The following is a 19,955-nucleotide window of genomic DNA, read 5'->3' as shown; positions in this document are numbered from 1 at the left end:
AGCATGAAAGTTTGTATTGTAGCTATACTTAGCCTAAGGAAGCCACAATGCCCATTTCTTAGGTTGCAAGCTACAAAAACACCTGAGGTAGGTATCGAGACATCGATTAAGGACTTCAGTTTGGTCATCTGTTTAAGGATGATAGCCTGAACTGAAACATAATGCAGAGCCTTGAAGCTGGAAAAATTCCTTCTAGAATGTGCTTAGGAAAACTGGATCCCTGTCACTCATTATTGACTGTGGCATACCATGCAGTTTAAAGATGCGATCAATGAAGTATTGAACCACAATTGCTGCAGAGTATGGATGTGATAATGCCATGAAATGAGCATATTTCGAAAACTTATCAACAACTACCCAGATTACTGACTTTGCCTTACAAGGAGGCAATCCAACAATAAAGTCCATAGAGATATTTGCCCATGCCTTAGATGGAATTGGTAAGGGTTGTTATAAACCTAGAGGCGACAATGTCTCATATTTGTTCCTTTGGCAAACTTAGCAAGTTGCAACTCTCTCCTTGATATCCTTCTTCATTCCCTCCCAATAAAATGACCTAGTGATCCTTTTATATGTCTTTAAAAACCCGTCATGGCCTACAATTGGGCTTGAGTGATGCTCATTGAAGATTCTTTCCCTCCAAGAGCTAGTGGGACTTAGCACAATTCTGCCTTTATACTTTAAAAAAACATTATCAAACTGAAATTTATAATTTGCAATAGGAATTGCATCCTTGTCCATTGAACAAACCAATTGCCTTTTAGTAATCACCTAAGGATCCACCGTACTATGCTTATGAAGATCATCCATCCATGTAGAGTATGGATATGAAATTGCATTCAATTGAACATCTTCCAACAATTGTAAAGATGAAGAATTAGTGTTGAGAGGAGACCTAGATAGAGCATCAGCAGTTTGGTTGTCTTTTCCCTGTTTGAACTAGATTTCATAATCAAATCCCAATAGCTTAGTTACCCACTTCCACTGAAACGGTGTATGTGCTATTCCTTGAAGGAAGTACTTCAAATAGTGATGGTCTGTTTGTATGATAAAATGATTCCCTACCAAATATGATTGCCATTTGTGAATAACATGGATAATGGCAAGCATTTCTCTTTCATAGGCAGACAATGATTGATTTCTTGGGCACAAAGCCTTGCTAGTAAAAGTAATTGGTCTCCTTTCTTGTTGAAGCACTGCACCAATACCCGTACCAGATGCATCACTTTCAATAATGAAAGGCTTGGTGAAATTTGGTAATGCAAGCACTTGAGAAGTGAGCATGGCTTGTTTCAAAGTGTGAAAGGCATGAGTAGCATCTTAGGTCCAAGAAAAGTTGTCTTTCTTGGTTAATGCAGTCAAAGGCCCAATGATCTTACCAAAATCAGGAATAAGCTTTATGTAGTAAACTGTTAACCCAAGGAACCCTCTCAAAGCTTTAACAGATGTTGGAATAGGCCACTTAGCAATGGCTTTAACCTGATAATCGTTTTAGAGAGAACTCAGTTATACTTTGATAGTTTCGAGAAAGTTTTTCAAGTCAACGAGGACCTAAAGGTTGCAACAGCCACTCAAGAAGCCATCATAACAGAGCTCGAGCCAATGAAGGCAAGAAAAAGAAAATAGCCAACCTTGATTGTCAGATTGCTAAATTTCAACCCTAAAGGTCTGCCATTGCCTCTGAGCTTGAGAAGGACTTTAAGGCAAACAAACCTCGACTGGCAGAGTATGCGGCTGGCGTAAAACAGATACAAACCTTGAAGGCTGACAAGAGGACTCGGCATGCCGAGATCACTATGGGCGTAATAAAATGGCTAGAGCTAAAAGCCACACTTAAAGTTTTCCTTCATTCGACCCTATAGATTACATTCATGGTGCCGACTTGTGCTCCGGTTGACTTAGTATACATATTTTTTGCCGACTTAATGAAATATTTCTTATTCTTGCATCTCCCAAGTAACTAGATAATATTTTTTAAGAACTTCCCATTGATTGGGAACTCATGTATTAAACATGTTTGATCCTTAAGATGGTCATTACCGAGCACTTTATGATCGATAAATGGCCCTTCCTAATTCGGCAACCATTTTCCAAATCTGGGATCATTGATCCCTACTGGCAACACCGTTTGCCAGACTAAATCACCTTTGCCTAACATCTTTTGCTTTACGTGTTGACTATAAGATCGTTCGACAATAATTTTCTATGCTACTAACATGTTATAGGCATTAAGTCGAGCCTCATTTAACCTTAAATGCCACATACCAGGTATTTCCTTCTCCATTTTTTCGAGAATACCGATCAAAACTTTGTTGCTTGCTTTGGCTTGCCCATTCGCTTATGAACAATAAGGCATGGACTGTTCAAGCTGAATTCTTAAACCTACCATAAAGTATTTAAACCTATCGGCTATGAAAATTGTCCCGTTGTCCGTGATGATCGTTTCTGGGATGCCGAATCTTGTTACAATGTGTTATTCTACGAAATTGTAAACTTCTTTGGATGTTAATTAGTCATATGATTTCGCTTCAACCCACTTGGTGAAGTAATCAATTGCTACTAGTATCCACGTATGTTTTGTTAATCCAGACGATGGTGTGAGTTTGCAATTTACATCCATGGCTCACCCTCTGAAAGGTCATGGTTTGGTGATTGAGTGAAGCAATTCGGCCAGGACTCCTTGGATAGGTTCATGGATTTGACATTGTAAGCAACTCCGTGCATACTCTATGCAATCTACCCTCTCTCTCTGTCTTCTTCTACTCTCTCTCTAAAACTCTGCTTATGCTTCTACATTTCTTTATTAACATGGTATTAGAGCCCACGGTTGTGGGCTCGTGCAAGCCAACGGGCTTGTGTGCAAGCCAATGAGCTTGTCACCACTGGGAAGGAAACAACTAATACCGAGGCCTTTTGTGGTAAAACCTCACACCTGAAGGATTGGGTAGGTGGTAAAAGTTGGGGACAATATTGGTATTGTTAAAGTGGGGTGGGCCTGGCAATCCAAAAATTCCAACATGGTGAAATGGATACCTTGAGTAGGTTATGTGATGGTGCAAGTATTGTTGATCTTAAGCTAGCATACCATATGCTAATTACCGACAAAGGTGGAAGCCCTAAGTTTTTATTCAGAAGCATTTATCTTGGATGTACTTTAAGAATGATTTCTTCCTTCTTAATTGCTAGGTTGTTGAGCTGGCTTTTACAGTTTGAGTTGGAATTTCTTGTTGCTATAATTAGATTACTTGTGCAATTGGTTGGAAGAATTCAATCGGTCTTTCATGATGTATAAAAATATGTTCTTCATGAACTGCACTAAGTCTAAAGATGTTGATGACAAAGGTATTAGTTTTACTTGTCACTCGTTGAAGATAATGTACTATGTTCCTTGCAACAATCTCATATTTTGATACTCCAACCATGATATTAAGGGAGACAATCTTCTATCATGGTCATCTGTCAAGAAGTGTCTTGTTCAATTGGTCTTTTCAAATGGGCAATTTGCAGCACCACTGGTTCAAACTCACAGTTCCAACCTCATGCTTGGATCCTCCAATCATGAGTTTGAAGGGGAATGTTAAGTGTATAAGTGAATGGTTGAGATTAGGACATGTGTCACTTAATACTACAATAGTATATTAGATTGTTATACCTGTCAATATTCCTTTAGTTAGTGTAGTTAAGGATTGTATTGTACTACTATGAGTATAAAGTTTCACATGAATCATTGTAAACTTGATCATTAAGAAATAAAAAATTCCTATCTCTCTTTCTCTCTCTGTCTTCTTCTACTCTCTCTCTAAAAGTCTGCTTCTGCTTCTACATTTCTTCATATTAACAATAATGTCTCTCCACAACAGGAACGACGTGACTTGGATTCAATTTGTCACCTCTAGTTTTCTGTTCAAAATCTTCTTGATGCTAATCGAAGGTGGGGATGTAGAAAGAAGGAGAGAAGGAATACCTTAGTTGAGAAGGAGTTCCCGATGTGTAGAAGCATATGGTGAGATAGTTGGAGCAGTTGTTTTTGCTTTAGAGTGAAGTTCGCGAACTCGACTAAATAATACCAAGGTATTGGACGGGATAAGCAAGCAGGCGTAAGGGGTATAAAAAATGGTGGGGCTGGATTAATAATCCAGTGCTTATTTAGTCCAAAATTCACCAAACACCTGTTTCGTATTATATAGTATTATCCGATGTCTTATACGGTGTGCCAAACGAGGCCTTAGGCAATTATGGAAAGCATCCTAGCAACACTTGCAAATAGTTCCTCCTTTGGTTGCTCCCCCTTCCCTTAAATTTAAAGATTTCAATTTAAAGATTTCATTTGTACACTGGCGATATGTAAGCCGAAGTAAGATATCCTATTGCACAATCAGCTTGAAGTCAAGAGTAAAGTCGATCAGACCCCTCAAGCCAAACAATACACACTTGTAACTTTGATGAGAAATGTTAACGAGGCCTTAGACATCTATGGAAAGCATCCCAGCAACACTTGCAAATAGTTCCTCCTTTGGTTGCTCCCCTTCCCTTAAATTTAAAGATTTCATTTGTACACTGGCGATATGTAAGCCGAAGTAAGATATCCTATTGCACAATCGGCTTGAAGTCAAGAGTAAAGTCAATCAGACCCCTCAAGCTAAACAATAGACACTTGTAACTTTGATGAGAAATGTTAATTCACATTGCAGTTACTAAATGTTTTTAAAGCTGTCTGAAACCCTGAAACTTATCTTCCATAATTTCCTTATATGCATTATAACTGCAAGTGTTAGAGATTGCCGCTTTAATTAATTTTAGCTGAACTAAAATCACTGCTTGATTGCTTCAAATGGAGTCGTGGTTGTTCTCAGGTGGGAGGGGAAAAAGATGATGAACTGTTCATTTCCCTTCTTCTTATTTTTGTTTTTTGTTTTCATTTTTTATTTTTTAAGTTTTTAATTATACAAAAATAAAAAGTGTTTTTTCATTATTTAAATATTTTAATCTACATAACAATATTTAATTAGATCTGTGGGACCAAATATGTGTCATAATATAATTTTTATAAAATTGTAATGGAATGACTACATTGATTTGCGACACTCATTTTTAAAGACTATATTAATTAATTTTCAATTTCAAAAATAATTTTGATGAAATCAATCAATTTCAAAGGATATTTGTGATAAAAACCCTTTCATAAAAGAATCTCCCTTATCATGCCCCACAATTTAGTGCAATCACCAATGGTCGGCTCTATTTCCAAGAAAGAGAATGCTAGCAAAAATAATTGTAGATACAATGAATGTGATAAATTTTTAAATCTAACATGGTTCGCCACCAACATCACAGATATAATCTTCAATTTAATTATTTATTATTACGTGTGATATTTTATTACAAAAACTGCAGTGTACATTAGGTGTGAACCTCCCACATTGATCATTTTATAGCCTTTGAGGTTCGGGGGATGAAGAATTTTACATGCTTGAATAATTGGTTTAGACTATTCAAGGGTAGTGTTATTCACATACTTTTCTTTATCTCTCACACACCTTTGTTATTTTTGTCTAGTTATTTTTGTTTATGTTTGGTTGCGAAAGGTAGAAGCTTTCTCAGCTGAGCAATAGTTATGTTTCTTTTTCTCTAATTTGGATTTTGGTATGAGCTTGGGTTCTTCAAATTCAAGGTTTTTATTGGGGTACTTCCAGTTTTAGCTCTGATCACAGTGATGTGAATCAATTGGGTTCCATTAAAGTTGGAAGGTTTTGTGTAATTTGGGCTAAATTTGGAAGTTTTCAATCTGCATCGCACTTGCATCATGTGCTACCGATCTGTGAAAAAATAGCAAAATATTTGTTTATGTTTTGGGTGATCTTTTAGGGATTTCGTTTCATGAAGCTTTTGGGTTTTATGGGTGATCTGTGGTGTGTTTTGCATGTTTCTGGTGGCTCTAATGGTGAATTCCATATATTTTGGTGTAAATTTGTTTACTTCAAAGACTTTAACTTTATGTGTTGTGCAGGAAATTTCCCGTTATAGACGGTAGCGATCCGACTGGTCACATCATATCCACAACCATTGGAGGCAAAAATGAAGAACTGAAAAATAACCAAAACCCAACAAAAAAAAACAAACCGAAAAAAAATGGATTGAACCGAACCGAAATTTCAATTCAATTTCGATTTTGACAAAAAACCGAACCGATTTAAACCCAACCCAGCCCTACCTCGATATGCGTTTTCATACCTAAAAGTTATCCTAAAAGAGAGTCTCTTGTGATTTTATTTCATATTGTTTATATCTTAGATTGCGTATTTGCAATATCAATTATAGATCACTTTAGAATATCCACCAACCAAATCAAATCACTTAAACAAATCGAGAAACAATAGTACTATTTAATAATAAAATGACATATTGATTGTAAAATATTAGAACATACTAAAAAATAGGGAACAAACATATAATGAGTGTTCATCCAAATATTTAACAAGTCTCTTACATTTTATTAACAAAAATAAAATCCAAAAAGAAAGTTATTGATTTTCTATCTAAGTGAAAGTCGCGACCTAGGTGCATCTAGACGGGTTTAAGCAGGTTAGGCCGACTCTTAAGAAGGTTTAGGCGGGCTAGGTCGACATTATGCGGGTCTAGACGCACTTTCTTAATTTTCAAACGCATAAGGACTAATAGGGGCAGTGGTTAGCCGATTAGCACCTAAGCGGTGGTCAGCCACCTAGCGCCTAGGCAACGTTGGAGATTTTTAGATCAATGCAAAATTTACTTGAATTCTCTAAAAATCAATGAAAAATCTATCAAAATTCATAAATTTATAAATATATTTAAATTCTTTAAAATCCCAATTAAATACGGTCATCGAAGTCTATATAGTACTTGTGCATTTAGCCACCTATATAAATTCGAATAACAGTATCAAGAGGTTGACTTCAACGTACTGGGGTTTGCTGAAGAATTACCTGGAATCCTGTTTCTGTTTGGACTTTCAAATAGTTGAGTTCAAAGTCTTCCATTATTGGAACACGGATTCTCTCTCTTAGCCCAATATACATTCCATTCATTTTCTACCGTATACCCCTCAATTTGGTTTTTATCACCAGTGCGCTGGCCGGTGTTCGAAGCCACTTGTCACAAGCATGGTCTAAAATATCCATAATATCCTGATATTTTCTTCGAAATTTTTGTGTTTTTAGACTACCGATATTTTTTTGGACTACCGATATTTCCGATATCATCGATATTTTAGACCTTGCCAAGTTACTCATGTATCTTACCATGCAATGTATAAAGTGTAAAATATTGTACTAATTCATTATATATAAATGATTATGGTGTGTTTAAACTTCTTTCATTAATTACTACATATTTTCTACACTCACAATGTTTGACAGCTCGCTATATAATCAACTTAAATAAGTTATATTTATCATGCAATGCATTTCCTTCCAATTTTTTGTGATAAACTAATAGATAATTGACTAAATAAACATCTTGCAAAGTTTCAATAAAAATTTCCAAGTTTTTCTTACAATTTCCGTGGGTTTTATTCAATTTTTATCGATAATATCCCGATATTTCCATCAAAATTTCTGTATTTTTGGACTACCGATATTTCCGATATCATCGATATTTTATACCTTGGTCACAAGACATCTTAATTTGGACGAAATAGCAGCCATCACTTGCATTAGGTGCCTCATTTTAAATTTCTTTTAGACTAAGGGTCAATTTGGAATTGTTGTGTTTAAAAAAAAATTGTTTTTTGCTGTACTTTAAGAATAATTAACTTTAAAGTAAAGTAAATGAGCATTTGGTTAATTGTATTTTAAAAGAGTGTTTCTGACTTTCACAATATTCAAGATTCGGCATGTTCCTTTAATTGAGCGTTCCTTTAATTATATAAGGATTGTTGCTAGGGGTGGGCAAACGGGTACAGGAACCGCGGGTCGGGGCGGGTAATGGCGGTTCGGGGCGGGTACGGGCCGGTTCCTATTTTTAAAAAAGAGAAACGGGGCGGGCCGGGGCGGGCCTTTGTGATTTTCGGTTCGGGCCGATTCCTGGAATATAGGAACCGCGGGTACCCGGACCGATTTGTTTGTAATTAAAATGGACGGACCAGATTGATGAATAAGCTACCATATCTCATCTGAACCGTTAGTTTTAGTTTTACCCTAAGTTCTCTATCCGTCTCTCTCATCTCGATTCTCACTCTCTCACTCTCAGACTCTCAGTCAGTCCCTCGATAGTTCCCTTCCCTCGACTACTCCGATCATCCTCCCCCTCACCAACCGTCAATTCTCCTCGGCGAAGACAACGGCACCACCACCCATCATCCTTCTCGCCATCACCCCTGCAGTCGATTCTCTCCTCTTCGACAGCAATCCCCGCCGTTGTGACCGCCATCACCCCATCACCGTCGTCGAGAACACTGGTACCAGCCATCATCCCTCTAAAATTTAGGTAATTTTGAATTAGGGTTTTGTTATTAATTTGAAATTTTGAATTTTGGGTGTAGGGTTTTTAAATTGGAATTTGAGATTTTAGGGTTTTTTTTCTTCCGAATTCTGATGCCTCTGCATAACATGTTGTTGTATATGTGTATATATATACATGTGTGTGTTTGTGTGTTTATGCAGAATCCAGTGTTTACCTGCTCAAATTTCGACAATTGCAGGTATGATTTGCAAGAGCGTTGATTAGATGAATAGTATAGAATGGAGATTGTCTTCTAGTAAGATTAGTTTTGACCTCTCCTTCATTAATATATAGTTTACTTGTTTTGGACAGTCTCGAGCCTTGGGAATGATTCGTTCTCATGTACCTTCAGTTCTCAAAGGTGCTTCTTCTCAGGTAATGTTACCTTATTAAACTGAGTTACCATTAACACATTGTAGTAGACTTCAGTCTTAATATGCATTAGTGTATATTACCTGGCTTTGAATTATGGCCACTATCATCAGGTACAGGCAGCTATCCGGGGCAGTGGTGGCAATAATGCATCTGTTTCTGAGGGTGTAGAAGCATCTGTTATATATGTCCGTTTCAAAGCAGCAGCAAGTGAGGTAACATTGATGATTCTATTGAATTAGTTAAAATTTGATTAAAGCATTTAACCAACCAGGGTGTGAAAAGCTGAAAGCAAGATGTGTCTAAAAAGCATTTTTAGTTCTATCCAATTATTTGAAGCGGGCATGCAATTTTCTGCATTAAGTTTTTAACTTCACACTCGTTTAAGTGTTGATGTCTAACAAATAGAATCTCTGCAGCTTAAGCCAGTGCTGGAGGAAATTGAAAGCAGAGCATCAAGGAAAGAATATACTCAGATCCTTACAGAATGCCACAAACTATATTGTGAACAGAGACTTTCCTTGGTGAGCTGATGAATTTTTTATTTATATTTGAAAAGGATCAATAGTTGTTTACCATATTTGATAAGGATCATTAGTTGTTTTTCCGAATTCTGATGCCTCTGCATAACGATGCAATGTTATTTTAGATGTATTGAATTTGTACAACTACAATCTGTGTGTGCAGTACTGCAATCTGTGCTTTTTTTTTTTCAATCTGTGCAATCTGTGCACTGCAAACTGCATTCTGTGAAATATGTTCTTTGCAAACTGCAATCTGTTCTGTGCAGCAATTTGTGCAATTTTTTTTCAAACTGCAATCTGTGATTTTTTCCAAACTGGAATCTGTGCAGTTTTTTCAAACTGCAATTTGTGCAATCTGTGCAATTTTTTTTAAACTGCTATCTGTGCAGTTTTTTGAAACTGCAATCTGTGCAGCAAATATTTTTAAACAGCAAAAAAAAAAAAAAAGGGGGACCCGTGTACCCGGACCGAACCGGCCCGTTTCAATAGGGCCGGGTAAGGTCCGGTTCCTATTTTCAAAATTGTAATGCCCGGCCCGGCCCGCCCCGTCTCCTTTAATTCCGGGTCCAGTCCGGTCCCTTCAAAAATAGGCCCGGCCCGGCCCGTGCCCAGCCCTAATTGTTGCTACTCTCACAATTCATCCTTAATTCCAATGCTAAACCATATTAACTAGTAAGAGCATTTAATTGTAGAGAGTAGAGGACAATCCTGAGATCAATCTCAACAATGTCTTCGAATTCAAGAGGTAAGTTAACTTTTTTTTTTTTAAAATTTATATTCTTAGTTTATTCATCTGTGATCCTAATGTATTGTTAATATGTCTTACAGGTACATCTGATTTGTCTTAGCCTTTATTTCCAACAAAACAATGCTAGCATAATAAAAACGTATACTCGTAGTTTACAACGGATATGAGTATAGATGGTTGCATATTTTGCCACAGTAAACCATGATGTCCTGGTCTTCCCTCCCCTGTTGCTCAGAAAATTCGATACTAGTTACGTACGTGTGTGAAAATTGCACAGATTAATTTACTATATACTGAAAATATTCTTGAACACAGTTACTTTTGAGTAGTTAGTAGCTTGAAGAAAGAACTCAAAGCCAAATGGACCTGCAAATGCGGAAACAAGCTAGTTGAAACATGTACTATAACTTCCCTAGAAGTCATCAACATCCATGGACTATATATAAATCAACATAGGTACAGCCATCCATCGTCATATAATTGGTAGTGGAGGTGCATAATCACCTTTTGATTTTGGTAAACTATATAAAAGCAAACAATAACTAAACTTCTACGCGCATCTGAATTTTTCATCAATATCTTATATAACTTTCTCATTTGATTGAGATATGGTCCATGTAACATTACTCATAATCTGGAGAATTAGGATCATCATATGGAAGTTCAATGACGCAATAAAAAACCAAGGATGGGCAACGAAATTACTCACGTCCCTATTCGTGAATTTGCTTAACACGATTAAGCCTAGCACTTGACTTAAGGAGGAGAAAACTCACTCTCTTTTTGGCATTTGGAGCCCTTTAAATAGGGACATAAGCTATATATAGAGGCGGCGCTGAGGGGGAGCGAAAAGTGCAATCGCACAGGGCCCCCAATTAGAAGGGCCTCTAAAAATTTTTGGTATCTTATATTTATATGTAATAATGTTATATATTAAAAAAATGCTTTTATTAGCACTTTAAAATCTTATAGTGCACTTTTATAAGTGTAAATTCTTTTTCTTTCTAACTATAAAAATTTGAAATGCACAATGAGATATTAGGAGTGACACACCCCGTCCCGAAGGAGGGCATGCTGGCCGTCACGTGAGAGTGACGTAACCATTTACACAGTTCGGAAGCTTTAAAAATACAATTACTAAGATGAAACACTCGATGGTGAGTCCTACATTTGTGAATTCTGTCAAAACACCGCTGGATTTCCTCGTGGCCACCAAAGCTCTGCAATCTAGAACCTGGAGGGGCGCAAAACAAAATTGAGTGGGTCAGTAAAACAAAGTTTTTCGAAAACCTTTCATTTAAAACATTTCTAACCCCTCACCGTAAAACCTGTATACGTTCCCAGAAAAATAGTATATAAACATATATATACACATATCATCAAAACTCAGCTCATATCCATCAACATAACATATCAGAAATAATATGCCACGCCATGCCAAATATAATCAGAAATGCATCAGTATCAATCAGGTGAAATAATAAATCAACCGGAGACCCTACAATGGTCCTGTACGGCTGATTCTAAAGCTCAACATCCCACTCAGCCGGAGTCACCACAGTGATCTATACGGCCTTACCGGAGTCACCAACTGTGACCTGTACGGCACTACACTGCACATCACTCGGAACTACGTATAGTAGTCTGTACGATGAAAGGTGTATAAATACGCTCTAGTGCTTCTCTCATCAATCATCAGCGCGCATAACTAAGGTCACCCACTAGTCGGAATCACATCTAGTGATCTATACGACTAGCATGTCGGAACCCTCACATGGTCTGTACGACATCCACCTACTTGGATCCAAGACGAGCGTGCGGTGTGGTAAATAATATAAACACTATCACCTAGGGTGCAGGTTATGAGCTTTCAATGCAATTTTCATCAAAATAACTCGTCTGAATAATATAAAAACTCACCTGTGCGTCCACCGCGTCAATTAACATATATATGCATCCATTATCAAACTAAATATCTCAACATTTGCATGCATGGCAATTTAAATCATAATTTTCATATAAACGCATTTTCTGGGAAAAACAGTTGTATATAGGTAATACGAAAACAAAACTATCCACTCACCTGGAGTTCGCCCTACAACTCCCTAGCACAATACTTCAAGGCGTCATGACGATCGGCGCCTAAAACCATAACCAAATCCAACCTCAGAATTCATATCGATAGAATATATAACTTATAAAAAATACGTCACTTCGTAGTTCGATCCGAAAGATCTGCAATTCAGATTTTAAATCCATAACTTCCAGAGGTCCACAATATATCTCTAGGACAACATCCTAAAATTTCATTACCATCCAACGGTCGGATCTCCGTCAATTTCCAAAACTAAGTGACGGTTAACATTTATTTTATGAACTTACAACTCCAATTCCAGAAGATCCGTAACTCGGATTTCCAATCCGTAAGTTCCTATAATCCTCAATTATTACGTATTACAACGTATCAAAGTTTGGTGACGATCCAACGGTTGGATCGTAAATTCACATTTTCGCCTAACCACGAATCTTAACTAATTTTAGGTTCAATTACTCAATTTACATCCAACCATTATCAAAACTGAACCTAGAACCTTAAACACATGCTAAGAATGACATTGGCGGGTCATTGGCCACGTGCCGCCGCATGGGCCGCCGCGGTGAATACTATATAAACGTTATTTAAAGCATATAACCAACAATTCTCAATAACTTCTCATACGGTGCTCAAATTGGGTATATGAATATACCACAGTGACCTACTCGACGTCACGGACGTCGACATATTTTTAAAATAATTTTTTGATGTGGTACGCGCCCCCACGCGCCAAGGACAGGCACGGTACACGCGCGGTTACGCGTAGGCCACGCGCCGTGCGTGTCATCTTCCTCACTGGGCTCGCCAGACTGGTTTTTCCGGTGGCCGGATTCCGGCGAGTTTTGTAATTCCTTGTTCTCCTTCATTTCTTAACCGTTTTCTTCGAATTTTATATCAATTTGAAGCCCTCAACATGTAGTTTCACGCTATACTACTTTAAAGCTCTAAAAATCACGAAATCTCACCGGAGAATTTCCAAGAAAATCGGCCAACTTCGAACTCGACGATCCTGACGTCCAAAACCCCCAAACGAACGTCCCCGAGCTTCCTTAGAACCTCCTAAAGCTCACTGTGAGCTTGGATTATCCTAAAAATCAACCAACACAAAGTTCATGAATAGTGCCACATTCGGTCATTGAGTTTTGAACGTGAAAACGAAGGATTTCTTACCTGAAAATGGTATCTTTGAGTTCGTATGACACTCGCGAACACGATGATACTAATCTCCACATCGATCCATTAAGTTTTGAAGGTTTTGTGGGGTGGTCCGTACGTTCGAGGGTGAGAGAGAGTGTGAGAGAGTCGTGAGGGAAGAGAGAGAGAGCACAGGTGAGGGAACGAAAGGTCATGCGCGTGTGTGTGGTGTGGTGTGGTCCAACCAAAACCGTTCACCACATTATTCCCTAGCCACACAAATCTTAGTACCCGCTAAGGGTACTTTCGTCATTTCACGCTCCCGATATAGAATTTTCGGGACGGGCTGTGACAAGGAGTGTTAATAACAACACCTTAAAAAATGATTTTCTTTTCAATTTTATTAATTATATAATAATGCTATATATTCAAGTGAAACTCTAAAATTAGAGTTTTTGAAGTTTTTTTTTCTTTATTTGGTTGCTTAAGATTGAACTGTTTTTTATTATTTAGTGAAGATTATGTTTATAACTCTTTTTACTTATTGAATGACACTTGTAAACTTACAATCAGTGAGTTCTAAAGGTTGTTTTAATTTAAGTTATTATTTTCTAGTACCAATATATTGTCATACTTAAAAAAATATATATCTTAAAAAGGGACCCTTTTATAAATTTCGCACAGGACCTCCGAAATCTTAGAGATGGCCCTGGCTATATAGATAGAATATATCTAATTATAAAGAGAAGAAATATTATAGTTACTAGGCAACCCCATTAATAAGAGAAGATGCCAAAAGTTTTAAGAGATGAGAAGTCAAGAAAGCTTCAAATATATATTTATTCCCAATTCATTGCATCATTCTCCTCTTCTTAAAAAAAAAAAAAAAAAAAAAAAAAAAAAAATCCTCATTGTGAGGTTTTTTTTTTCTTTTTCTTTTTTTCTTTCCATTTTTCACAATCTTTTGAATGACCTTTCAAATTTCTCCACAACAGCCAAAATAGCAAAAGGAAATTCAGAGTTGTCAAGTTGTTCCATCCCATAAAATATTCATTTGAACTCCATTTACACGTTATTAACAACTCACAACTATTCAAAGGTTGATTTCAACCTTAAGTAAGTTGAAATTAATCCACGGATTTTCTATGTTTCTACTTCTACCCCCTCAATTAAGTTAAGTGCTTTTTAGAAAGGTTGAAATTGTTCAAAAAGTGAAGATTAGTAGGGAAATTTACAGCAAATGACTTGGAACTTTTATGGGATTTTTTATTCTTACTTCCAATAAAATGTGCTTTAAAGCCCGCTACAAATTGTTTGAAACTGAAGATTGACCAAATCATTGCAATGTCATTTTAAAACTACTACCAAATCGTTGCAATGTCATTTTAAAACTACTACATCGCAGTTGCAATGTCAGCTCTCTGAAAAATTTCACGACCGTACGTAATTCATCTTCTCCACTCTATTGGGCCCAAATTTATGTGCACCTAAGTCCAACAAAAAAATTGTTTACTGAAAATGACTAAAATGAAATAAAATTTGTAAGTTAAGCCTAGCTTAGTGTGCACGATTTTAAATTTATAAATTGCGGTTAGCATTCGCGTTTGTAAGTCGCGCGTGATTAAAAAAAGCCCTTAACACGCGTGATGAAAAACTAATTAATTAATTAAAGCTAAGAGTTCACCATTTATATATTCTTATAATACAAAGTTGACGTAACAAAGGGGTATGAACTATCAACTATGAAGCTGTCCACTACCACATCTTTTAGAATCCTAAACTAGATAGGAGACTGAACAACTTTTAAACTAATTAGGATGGTATTTTGATTAGTTTGAAAATAACCTAGATCCCCTCTTATCTGGAGTTATTTCCTAAAACAAGTAGGATTACAATTGAATTCTTCCGTCCCCGATATATATTTGTTAGCCCATCCACACAACTATAAGACCCTAGTTTACACTTCTTCTGAATAGAGATACAATTGCTCATTTAACAGCTGCTTGTCGAGTACAGCCATGGCAGTCAAAGGGATTGAAGTCCATCACGAAAAGTATCGCTTGGACTTTTACATTACACCGCTTGACTACAACAACGTAGGTGGCTACGAGCCTTCCTCACCGTCGGTTCAGTATGTAGTGAAGTTTGACTACCATGTCAACCACGCATACTTCGACGTTCATTCCTCGGCCGATATTGGAACCCGTCGTCGAACCCTAATCGACCAGTATCATGAACAAGAGGAGAAACCAGTCAAATTTGACCAAACGGAATTAAAGAGCTCTGACGAGGAGCTTCTTTCGGATGCGGTTTCGTCATTTGGAATCGAAAGATCAGGTGAGCATGGTGAGTTGCACAATGATATAATGGATATGATTATGAAGCGGGGTTGCGAAACTGAGCAACATAAGATTTGGATCAAGGATGTAGAGGTATCGGGGTTATACGTTTATGTAGGAAAATCCCATGACATGTATCGGTGTGGGGAGTGTACGCTGAAGAGGCGTTTGGAGGAAGCAATAGAGGTGGTTAAAGAGAGAATAAGAAAGAGAGATGTAATTAGGGCGTGTGATGATGTGAAGGAGGAGGAGGGTATCAATCCGACGAACAAAGAAAAAGATGGAGGAGATCCGACCAAAAAAGAAAAGGAAGGTAGAGCGAGAAAAAGAAGAAGAAGAAATAAATACTACAAACCTGCTCGCAAGAGAAATATTAGGGTAAAGTGATGATGTGAAGGAGAGCTTGCGCACATGTGTTTCAATGCCAATTGTTTAGTGTGCCTATCGATTGAAATCTCTGCTTAATACAATTTTTTCTTTCTTTTTGTCATAAACTACAAGAAGAAGTGTGTCTACGACATATCTAAATAACAGAGAAAGTAAGAGACTGATAAACATGTCGATTGAGTCTTGTATTTTCATGCCCTTTTGCTTTTCAATTATATATATTGGTCATCTTGCTTGAATATTATGGCTTAATTTTGTGTTCTTAATTTCTTGGTTGGTTGGTTGGTTTGTTCCATTAATTCTGATAATATACAGTTTTTCTTTTAGCTCTTCGTTTAACTTGATATTATTTATTCAAAACGTTCAAAAACTGTGAAGTACATAATATGAAAACACTCGATATGGATATCCAATTTTGCAGGTTTGAATAATTGAGAGATAACATGAAAACATTGAATAAGGATATTCAATTTTGTTTAACATAAGAAACCCAATTTTTTTCAGCTCCCGTGGGAAAACGAAAAAACTGACTAAATTAACAAATAAAACCCAGCTCTAAGTAGCTTGTACAAAGACTCCCAAGTCCAATATAATGTAAAACTAGGCCAATAACTTACAACACAACACTAAATTCTAACGGCCCATTCCTGGTCTTGGATTTCTATCAGGTGAAGACGGCTTCGACCCAGTCACTGGCCTAAGGCTGCGGCGAACGGGTATTACTTGTTGATCAATATCACTTTGACATTCAAAGCAACCGTCGTCAACCATATGAGCAAATCACAAGCAAGAAATTAATTACCAAATAAAATCAAGGCATTAATTTGGTGAAGGATATTTAAATTTAATTTAACTAAAGTCAATTAAAGTTTCCAATACTTAGAGATCTCAAAAACAAGGAAGATAATTATTAATTACCGTGAGGAAGAAGTCCACAAGTTGCTAGGCGATCCCCCATAAGAAGCAACACTAATGTTGCAATGACCACCAGGTTTGCTGAAGAACCATTCATCATTGGAAGCAGAAACAATAACTTCGAAAATCCTGTCACCGCAACGTTAATAACGATGATATTTATAGACTTTAACTTTCAAAAGGTTGACCTCTAAGTCTTCCATTCTTTTCGTCCCATATTTAGCTTTCATTTATTCTAATAGCATATTCTTTCATACGTTCATTGAAGGTAGTGTACATTTTAATTCTTTAAAAATTTAATGTCACTCAGACTAAAACTTAATTACATAAAAGAATCTCACTTATCATGCTCCTCAATTTAGTGCAATCACCAATATGTGTTGTGACAACTAACTTGTCACAGACTCACAAGTCCCCTAAGAGCCGTTTGGTAGGATGGCTGGCAAGGACAGGTTGTAAACATTTAAAATGGGTTCTTACCACACCTCTTAACTTTTGGTCACTAGACTAAATAAATCAAATAAAGATAACGGACATAACTAAATAAGTGTGTGAAAGGCTATAAAAGGAGTGTGTGTTTATTATTTTTCTTAATTACCAGGAGGAAGTAATATACATGTTGTTCAAAAATCTTGCACAAGAAGTAATAGTACTAGTGCTACAATTACCACCGCCAACTTAGCCGGAAAACCACTCACTTCCGGTAGCTAGCAGAAAAAATAACTTTGAATATCCTATCACCAGTGCACCGGTGTGAGAAGTCACTTGTCACAAGTCTACTAAAATATGAGAGACATCTCTGGACGAATAAATCATCACTTGCATTAGGTGCCTCATTGTATTTTATTTTATTTTCCTCCACTAAAATTTTCACGTCTTACGTACCAGCTTATATAAAATAAAAATAAAAATCATTTTGGAAATGAATCAGATTGTTTTGCCATATTTCAATTTAATTAATGTATTCCGAATGTTAAAAAATGAGAGAAAAATTTGAGATTAATCCACAATCAAGAATCTGAAAAAATGATAATCCCTATAAAGGCCGTATATGTAATTCTATTTATCAAGGCAGTTGGCAGAAGGTTCCTGTGCTCGGTCAAGCTTTGCAGCTGAAAGGTGCCTTCCAACAATGCAAATGGTCTTGGATTTCTAGATCTGCTAATTTGTGGCTGACAGACTTGCATTTGTAAAGATTTTAGAGATGAGCAACTATACTTAGATCGACAGACTCCAATCTTCGATTGTTCATATTCTGAACAAAGATGATCTACTTTGCCCACATTAAGTCAAGTCTAGATAAAGGGAGTTAAGGGGACATAACGTTGTTGCTTGTGTCGTTCCCTGGCCTTGTTTCTCTTTTCTTTTTTGGTTAGTTTTTTTTGTTAGTCCTTGATGTGGACTTTCCTTTTTACCAAAAATAAATAAATAAATAAAGGTCGTATACCATAGTTGACCAGCCAACAAAAGTTGAAGTAAAGTGATTGATTAGTTTATTCTTTGTCGATACCATATTTTCAAAAGAAAATTAATTAAAAAGGTTTGAAAACTTTGAATTTTAACGATAAGAACAAAATAAAGGGTAAAGTGAATAGTACTAAGATTGACTTTTAGTGTAAAAATATGATTTGTCGTTAAAATGAATAGTACCAGAAATTTTTCGTTAAAACCCTATTTTCAATGGAAATTAAGTATTCTCACAACTGGTAGCCGTGGTAGCACTATTTCCAAGAAAGAGAATGCTAGCAAAAATACTCGTAGATACAATGTATACCAAGTTAAATTAAATATGGTAAATACCAAAAATATATATCTGACAATATTTGGTAATGTTTTGTATATCATTAATCTTTAAAGTGGAATATATAGGAGTTACAATTGATATTACATATACACTTTGTCAATGTGAGACAACAAACTACTATTTACATTTTAACTAATATATAACTCGCAACATGTATTTGATAAATTTTTAAGTTTGGCACTGATATTGTTTTCAATTTAATTATCTATTGTACGTGTGAGATTTTATCACAAATGATCTCAGTGTACATTAGGTGTGACCTCCCACGTTGATCATTTTATAGACTCTGCATGGTTCAGGAATGAAGAAGAATTTTACATGACTGAATAATTAATTTAGATTTTTCAAGATTAGTGGCTGGTTTGGTATTGTTGTGCTTTGATAAAAAAACTGCTTCTGCTGTGCTGTGAGAATAAGCTCATTTTTGCTGCTTCACGTTTTCAACTTTTTTCACCCAAAACTGTGAAAATAAGCTATTTTAAAGTGTTTACCAAATACCTTTTTGAGCTCATCTTTTTTTGATACCCACTTTTTATAAAAGCACCTCAGTACTAAACATGTACTTAGTCACACACTCTTTTTTACCTCTCACATACCGTCGTTAATTTTGTCTATTGATTTTCTTCAAATCATTGGATCCAACAACCAAAACTTGAGAGGGTATGTAAGAGGCTCTTGTTCAAAAAGTTGACGGTTTTTTATGCGGGGCTAAAAAGGTTAACGAATTGCCGCTTAATACAACGATCTAGTAGTATTCCTCTTCACTTGTAAGTGAGCGGTCTTATGTTTGATTCTCGCCAAGGCGAATTTGAACTACATTATTGCTAGTCCATTATGAGTCTAAACTCATCTTCCTCCCCCTTAGCGTAAATAAGATCGTTTATTTAAAAATAAAAATAAAAAAAACGCATTTGGCTTCAACTTAGACTTTTTAGTCCCATAACTTTCATTCTCTGTACCCCCTCAATAAGCTTTTCCACGCTTAAGAGCTATCCTAAAAGAGAGACTTAGGTGAATTTATTCCATATTGTATATCTTGGATTGAGTTTTTACAACATCAAATATTGTTCGCTTTTTAGGTGAATTTATTCCGTATTGTATATCTTGGATTGAGTTTTTACAACATCAAATATTGTTCGCTTTGGAATATCCACCATCC

General features: G+C 36.3%; 1 long non-coding RNA gene across 1 annotated transcript; it reads right to left on the bottom strand.

The window, feature by feature from the left end:
• Window positions 1-16,479: 16,479 nt before the first annotated feature.
• Window positions 16,480-17,134, bottom strand: LOC108175323 (uncharacterized). Its single transcript, XR_001792215.3, has 2 exons — window positions 16,996-17,134; window positions 16,480-16,816 (listed from the first exon to the last, which is right to left on the bottom strand). It is a non-coding gene; the product is annotated as an uncharacterized lncRNA (long non-coding RNA).
• Window positions 17,135-19,955: the final 2,821 nt, after the last annotated feature.

This window comes from Malus domestica, chromosome 14, assembly GCF_042453785.1.
Source record: "Malus domestica chromosome 14, GDT2T_hap1".
NCBI lineage: Eukaryota > Viridiplantae > Streptophyta > Magnoliopsida > Rosales > Rosaceae > Malus > Malus domestica.
The sequence above is the reverse complement of the archived record's forward strand: the minus strand, read 5'-3'. Positions and strand labels throughout refer to the sequence as shown.